Raw genomic sequence first — 8,695 nt, 5'->3', positions numbered from 1 at the left:
AAATAAATAAAGGAAAAGAGAGAGAAGAAAAATGTCTGCTACAGAAACAGTAGGGGGAAGTGGAGAGAAACAGGGGACATTGGTGGTGAGAAATGTACACTGGTGAAGGGTATTGTACAATGTATGAATGAAACTCAACTACCTAGGCTCAAGATGAGAAAGAAAATCCTGGCAATTGAAACTGGAGTGATAGCACAGTGGTATGGCATTTTTGCCTTGCATGTGATTGACCCAGGGTGAACCCTGATTTGATCCTCGAAATCCATATGGTCCCCAAGCCTGCCAGGAGCAACTTCTGAACACAGAGCCAGGAATAACCCCTTTTTGCTGCAGGGGATGGCCCAACGACTATTAAAAAAGAAAAAGAATAAAAGAAAATCTTGGCAAGAAGAATCAGAAATGTAGGGCTGGAGCTATGGTACAGCATGTAAGGCAAAGTTGCCATGCATGTGGCCAACCCAGATTTGATCCCTGGCACCACATATGGTTGCCCAAATACTAACCAGAATGATTCTTAATGATCCTTAAGCTCAGAGCCAGGAGTAAGATCTGAGCACTGCTAGATGTGCTCTACCCCAAATTTAGTCAACATAATGGAGGAGGGGAGAAGTGCACCCATATTCTATGTTTGTAAATTCAGTATCACTAATAATTGTCAAATAACTAAAAGAGAGCACAAACATATTCTCTTAATCTCTTTAGCTTTATCTCTCTCACACACATTTCTGAATACAACAGTTACAAAATTCTAAGCCAAAACAAAATCTAATAGAAATAGTTAACACGTTCAGTAAAATGGCAGAATATAAACCTCAACACTCATGAATCAATTGCATTTCTTTTTTTTTTAAAAAAAATTTTTATGTATTGATTGATTGATTGGCTGTTGGGCCACACCCAGCAGTGCTCAGGGCTCACTCCTGGCTCTGCACTCAGAATATGGGATACCAGGAATAGAACCGGACCCATCTCAGGTCGGCTGCATGCATGGCAAATGCCCTATCACCTGGCTATATCTCCGGCCCCTCAATTGCATTTCTATTAAAAGTGAGTTGGGGGGGAGTGAGTTTGAGTAAAGAGAAATTAAGAAAATAATTTAATTTACAATTGCATCCAAAAATTGAAATACCTCATAGCAAACCTAACAAAGGAGATAAAAGACCATGAATTCTGAAAATTATAATACAGTATCTAAAGAAAGAGAAATGGAATTATATTCTTTGTTTATAGATGGAAAGAATAAACATTATTAAAATGGGGGCAAGAGTGATAGCACAGTGGGCAGGGCATTTGCCTTGCATACTACCTTGGATTGTAATGTTTGGGTTTGATCCCTGGCATTCTATATAGTTCCCTGATGCTTGCCAGGAGTGATTTCTGAGTGCCGCCAGTTGTGATCCCAAAACAAAACAGAGAAAAAAAATTGGCTATCATACCTAAAGCGGTTGACTTTAGTAATCCAAAAAATCCCTCACAATATCATTGCATATCCTAAGGAAATAAAGAAAGGAAATATAGAAAAAACGGAAATAGGGAGAGGACAATTCTAGGGCTCAGAGAAATGCTATGAGAATCAAAGCACTCAGGCTGGAGCAATAGCACAGCAGGTAGAGTGTTTGCCTTGCATGCAGCTGACTGGGGTTTGATCCCCAGTATCCCATTTTGTCCCCTGAGCTTGCCAGGAATGATTTCTGAGTACAAAACCAGGAGTAACCCCTGAGTGCCATTGAGTGTGGCCCTAAAAAAAACTGCCTTATATGCTTACATGAGACTGATTGTGATTCAATTCAATTCAATCAATATATGATTCACCCACCCCACCCCATCCCATCATTGTCAAGGTTGGTCACAGCATCACAAGTAAGCTGTGAGCACCTCTAGGTACGACCAATCCCCCCCAAAAGACTCTAATATTTGTATAGGGCTAAGGAAGATCCTGCCTAGCCAAAAACAGTTCTGGAAAAATAAGAGTCAAGCTTTTAAGGTATGTATGTAAGACTCTGCTGTTTCTCCAGTAGGCCCAGCTTTCCTTTCACTGTCTTGGTCTTTGGGGTCTTCTAGTTCTATTATCTCAGAGGCCTCTAACATTTTCTTGGGTATGTAATTTTTGCCTTTGGAAAGTTTTCTGAGGTTCTCTGTGTCTGATGGTGAAAACACAGGCATTGGGGCCTGGAGAGATAGCACAGCGGCGTTTGCCTTGCAAGCAGCCGATCTAGGACCAAAGGTGGTTGGTTCGAATACTGGTGTCCCATATGGTCCCCGGTGCCTGCCAGGAGCTATTTCTGAGCAGACAGCCAGAAGTAACCCCTGAGCAGCGCCAGGTGTGGCCCAAAAACCAAAAAAAAAAAGAAAAAAAAAAGAAAACACAGGCAATGGACTTGCAGAGAATTTATATCCTAGAATTGAGGCGTGTTGACAAAGCTTTCACATCCACCTAATTTAAGCGAACACTTCTTGTGGGCAGGAACTGGAGTCTTGCACGTGCTTATGACTACACAAGTTGTCACCTGCTTCCAGGGAAATAGATGTAAATCTAGCGCTAGAGAATTAACTAGCTCAACAGACTGAGAGAAGTCTATCTGTGGGAAACCTGAGTTCAGTCCCCAACACTGTATGGTCTGCTGAGTACTGCCAGTAGTGCCTCCTAAGCACTAGCAGGTGTGCCCCAGATCACCACAAAATAAGAATTCGTAAAACAAAAGCTGGGGCCGAAGCGGTAGCACAGCGGTAGGGTGTTTGCCTTGCACGCAGCTGACCCAGGACAGACCTGGCTTCGATCCCCAACTTCCCATATGGTCCATCAAGCCAGAAACGATTTCTGAGCTCAGAGCCAGGAATAACCCCTGAGCGTCACTGGGTGTGGCCCAAAAACAACAACAACAACAACAACCAAAAAAAAAAAAAAAAAAACAAAGAGAAAGAAAAAAGCAATGCTCTCTCTCTCTCTCTCTCTATATATATATATATATATATACACACACACATATAGAGAGAGAGAGAAATTAAACATACATAATTATATGTGATATATATATATATATATATATATATATATATATATATATATATATATATAAAATCTCTTAGTTACTTTTACCCAAAGTCTTCCCAGGACATCCCACATCAAATAAAGTCCCAGTCCCAGTGTACCCCTGGACCTTATGCCAGTTGGCCCCCCATTATGTGTCACTCCATCTAACCTCTTTCCCATAACTGATGCTCTAGTTGCATTTACCTTGCTTCACCTCGGAGGTGCCAAACCATTCTTAGCTGAGCTTTTGTGCTCAAATCCCCTTTCCCTCCCATGCCACTGTGATGTTAGAACACGAACTGTAATCCAGTTTCATTCTAACGAGTGGTGAGTGCATTCCAGATATTCAGCTCTTCCGTTCAAAAAGTACATAGCCAGGAATTTCATAGGGAGTGTGACAATTCTCTGATTTCCAGAACGACAGCCCTTCTCTCAATTTTCATTCTCAAAATTGTGCCATAGTCCAAGAGAGCTATAAGAATTGGGGCCATCAGGCTTAGAGTCTAGCCAACAGGAAAGAGGAAGAGGGAAAAGTACTGTTTCTATGAAACACCAAGTACTGGGGAGTGGGGGAGTAGAGCACCTGGCTTCTTTTTCTTTTTTCCCTCCTCGCACCTGGCTTCTTAAAAATATTTTCTGAAGTCTCTCTCTCTGTCTGAGAAGGTCAGAGGATAATAATTAGATATCTTTTCAAACCAAACTTATTTCTAATCACCCTTCTAGTCCAAATGCAGTTAATCTGGATTAGTTAATCCCATCTGTGATGTGTGAAATTTATTATTTTTTGTTTTGTTTGGACAGAACTTTTTGACCAATTAAAAATAAATGCAGTTTGCTTTTATATTACTATTTTGTAATTTATATTAAAATTTACTTACTAGGAATTTAAAGTTAAATTAGAACCAAAGTCATAAAAAATAAACAAGATTTATAAACCATGACAGAGAGAGAGAAACTTAATATCTAGTCAGAAATGAAAAGGGAAGGATGTCACTACAGATAATACAGAAATCCAAAGAGTAATCAGAGATTACTTTGAGAATATCTATGCTATAAAGTGAGAAAATGTTGTAGATGTCTTGCTTCTCAGCAATTCTTGTGGGTCATAGTCCTTTCACGGGAGGAAAATGGGTAACACGAGCGGATGAATATGAAATATGAAATAATGATACCACACGCAGTATGTGGGGTCAACACGTTTCTGGCAGGAGTGCGACAAGTTTAATTTTTTGAGCAGGGGAATGTATAGGGGTAAAATTAGCCACAGGTGAAGAATAATTGTAATCACAAAGCCTAGTATAACAATAACAATACCTAAGCAATGGGTGTGACTAAAAATTCTAAGTTACAAGAGCACCTGGCTCAACTCACAACTCAAGGTAACTCCTTGCAAGCTTACTTTAAATGCAAAAATCAGGATTAGGAGGAAGTAGGAAATATCTAGAAACTTGGTCTTTCTAGGCTGGACTCTATTAGAGGTTAAATGAAGGGAGGTACCAAATCCCCAGGAATGAGCTTCCCTATTTCTAAAGGAGTGTCAAAAGTCAAAGGACATATTTGAAAAGGAGAGAAAAATTGTCTTTGCTTTTAGGGCTGACTATATCCAGAAAAAGGGGTTCTCAAACTTTGGTGCTGGAATTTCTAGACCAAATTATTTGATAGAGGTCAATATTTTGCCTGATATAAACAAAGGAGAGATAGTCAAATACTGGCTGAAAATGTAATGCCAGGCATCTCTTTGGAAATTTCTCAACCATCTATGCAGGGGAAAAAGGCGTCCACAGCAGGCCTTTTGAGGGACCCCTTGGGGGTTAAATTAGTTCTACCCAGGGGCCGGGAAGGTGGCGCTAGAGGTAAGGTGTCTGCCTTACAAGCGCTAGCGTAGGATGGACCGCAGTTCGATTCCCCGGTGTCCCATATGGTCCCCCCAAGCCAGGGGCGATTTCTGAGTGCATGGCCAGGAGTAACCCCTGAGCGTCAAACGGGTGTGGCCCAAAAACCAAAAAAAAAAATTAGTTCTACCCACCAGGAAAATCTGAGGATACATCTGGTGGGCTGAGCCCCCCTAAAAGCTTAGGCATGCCCTGGCAAGAAAACCTGGACGAAATGGATAAATGCTTGGACTCCTATAACTGCCCAAGGTAATCTGGAATACCCAAATAGACCTATTTCTATTGAAAAAAATTGAAATGGTAATCAAAAGGCTTCCAAAAAAACAAAAGCCCAGGCTCAAATGGATTTACTTGTTAATTCTTTCAACTCTTTAAAGAGGACCTACTGGTAATCCTTTTTAGGCTCTTCCAGGCAACATAAGATTTCCCCCATTTTAATGTGCCCATGCAAAAAGGAACAATGCCACAAGATATTACTGTTGCATATGGGGGCAGAGGTAACAAGCCCAACAGTCCTCATAACCTAGTTCTAACATGAGCTCTAAACACTAGTGAAACTTATCTACTAGAATTCCCAACTAAACAGATTCCCAAAATGGAGGAATATTCAAAGAAGATATACATGTCCCCTTTAAGTCTTTTGAAATAGTCTGGAGAGGGGCGAGCATATAAAATCCATAGTTTCAGTGATACAATGTACAGCACCCTTTTCTGGTGCATATTTCCTTCCACTAATGTCCCCAGTTTTCCTCCTGCACACCCACTTACCCTTTCTCTTCCTCCTCTTCCCCCCTCCTCCTCCATCCTTTCCTCTTCCCTCCTGTCTCTCTCATTCCTCCTCCATTTTTTTATCTACTGCCACAACTTGGGCATAAAATGGACACAAATTACTTCCAATTTTTGGCTATTTTGGAGAATATTCCTTTAAATATTTGGATACAGGTCTTTGTGTAACTTTATGTTTTCATTTCTTTGATAGGTTCCTAGGGATTGAATTTGGCTGAATCATGTGGTAAATATTTGTCAACTAGATAAGGAACTGCAAAACTTTCTTATTAGCAGTAGAGAAGGACTTCAGCTTTTTTACTGTCTCTCACCAACACTGCTGACTCATTGTGATTCCAGCAGTCTAAAGTGAGCCTTTTGGCCGTGGGCGGGGAGCAAGTGCCCTGGGAAATGAGGCCAGTGAAAGAGGTCCCTTCTGATTTCTACCTGAATTTAGGCTCTTATCTCTATGTTACAAAACAGAATATCTAGAGATGACATAGAATGAAGTGTCATATAGTTTTATCTTGGAAATAGTTTTATCTTGGAATAGGGAGAAGGAAGAGGGAGGCCCTCCCTAAAGTGAAAGAAAAAATATATTACATGGGGCCAAAGAGGTGACTCAAGCAGTAAGGCATATGCCTTGCTAGCCTAGGACGGACCATGGTTCTATCCCCCGGTGCCCCATATAGTTCCCCAAGCCAGGAGCGATTTCTGAGCACAGAGCCAGGAGTAAGTAACCCCTGAGCATCACCGGTGTGGCCCAAAAACCAAAGAAAAAGAAATATATATCACATGTTGGAACAGGGTTGATTCCAGAGTAGCATGTACCCTGCATCCTCTGGCATAGTTGGTTTTTTTTCTTCCAAAATTCCTTCTGCTTGGGCTCTCTGTGTAGATAAGAATCGTCTACTAACCAGAGTGGTGGCACAGTGGTAGGGTATTTGCCTTGCACATGGCTGACCTAGGATGGACCAGAGTTCTATCCCCCAGCATCCCATATGGTCCCCCAAGTGAGGAGCGATTTCTGAGTGCATAACCAGGAGTAACCCCTGAGCATCATTGGGTGTGGCCCAAACAACAACGACAACAAAAAAGTATAGAACTAGAAGTAACCCCTGAGTATTACCAGGTATGGCCCAAAATTCAAAAAAATAAATAAATAAAACCCATACAAATAAAATGCAAAATTATTTTATTTTCCCAGGTATACCTGACAACTGAGCTGACAATTATGGGGCCTTCTCAGAATGGGGACAAGCAGATTTTACTAAATAAGACACAGTGGCCCAGGCATACCCACCCAACACTCTATGCTGTAGGAAAGTCCCAGCTCCATACTGAACTCATCTAAAAGAATCCACTACTAGGACTTGGATTTTTGTTTGTTTGGGGGCCACACCCTGCCACCCTCAGGGGTTACTTCTGGCAGGCTTGGGCTCAAGTAGAGCCCAGTTCGACTTCCTGCAAAACAAGTGCTCTACCCACTGTACTATCTCTCCAGAGGCTCAGGACTTTGAACTTTTGGTGGTCTTCTTTCAGGCTTCCCATAGCCTTTTTTGGTTTGTTTGTTTACTTGTTTTTTGTGCCACACCCACTGGCGCTCAGGGCTTACTCCTGGCTCTGCACTCAGAAATTGTCCTGGGTTGGCCTCATGTAAGGCACGTGCTGTGCTATCACTCCAGCCCACTACCATGGCCTTTAGCTGCTGTTATGGTTTGTGGTTCCTGAGCTGGCTCTGGCATCACCCCATGAGTCTGGTACTCATGCTTCAGGATTACAAACAATGACAGAACAGATTATTTTTTTCAGATCATATCTTTTTTTTTTTTTGGTTTTGGTTTTGGGGCCACACCTAGGGGTGCTCAGGGGTTAATCCTGGCTATCTGCTCAGAAATAACCCCTGGCAGGCACGGGGGCCATATGGGACGCTGGGATTTGAACCAACCACCTTAGGTGCTGTATCGGCTGCTTGCAAGGCAAATGCCACTATGCTATCTCTCCGGCCCCCAGATCATATCTTGGTTTGATTCTTTCCCCACACTCCTTGTCAAGGACCCTCATTCATGTATCCCCTATAAGTATCTCCTTGTAATCTTGATTTGAACATTCTTAAATTTATTTGACCTACTTTGCAGGGAAAAAAAAAAAAAGACCTAGCAACTTCCCATTCCCAAATCTTCCTTTTATTTGTTTGTTTTGGGGTATACCTGATGGTATAGGGTGCTTGGTCCCTGGTTCTGCTCTGAGAAATTACTCCTAGCAAGCTCAGGAACCATATGGGATGCAGGGGATCAAACTGGGTCAGCTGCAGGCAAGGCAAATGCCTTGGTCCCCAAATCTACCTTTTTTAAAGGTAACAAATGGGAACAGAGAGAATACAGCCCGTAGGGTGCTTGCCTTGCATGTGGCTGACCTGGGTTCAGTCCCCAACATTCCATATGGTGCCCTATGCCCATCAGAAGTAATTCCTGAGTGCAGAGCCAGTAGTAATTCCTGAATATCACCAAGGGTGGTCCCAAAACAAAAAACATTGTAATTTACTGTGACTAAATTTTAAGAAAAAATACTGCAGAATTTCTGGAGTTTCACTTCATTCTTTTATAATTATGGTGTCACCACCTCCACAATTAACTAAAAACAGAGAGATTGCAGTGTGTAGGGCATTTGCCTTGCATGCAGCCTAACCAGGATGGACCTGGGTTTGATTCCTGACATCCCTTATGGTCCCCTGAGCCTGTCAGGAGTGATTTCTGAGCTCAGAGCTAGGAGTAACCCCTGAGTGCCACCGGGTGTGGCCCCAAAACAAAACAAAATAAACAAAACAAAACAAAAACAAAAAATCTCGTTTGGGAGTGAGAAACACAATAAAGGAACAATAAATGACCAAAGTCATCAGAATTGAAATTTTTGTCTATAGAATTGAACTTAGCTGGAAAGGGAGGTGATCAGGAGGTACTCTGGTAGAGGAAAGTGGGCTATCAGGTGATGGGTGTGGTATTGGAAC

Source organism: Suncus etruscus, chromosome 16 (assembly GCF_024139225.1).
Source record: "Suncus etruscus isolate mSunEtr1 chromosome 16, mSunEtr1.pri.cur, whole genome shotgun sequence".
In the NCBI taxonomy this organism is placed as follows: Eukaryota; Metazoa; Chordata; class Mammalia; order Eulipotyphla; family Soricidae; genus Suncus; species Suncus etruscus.
This window is presented reverse-complemented; position numbering follows the sequence as displayed.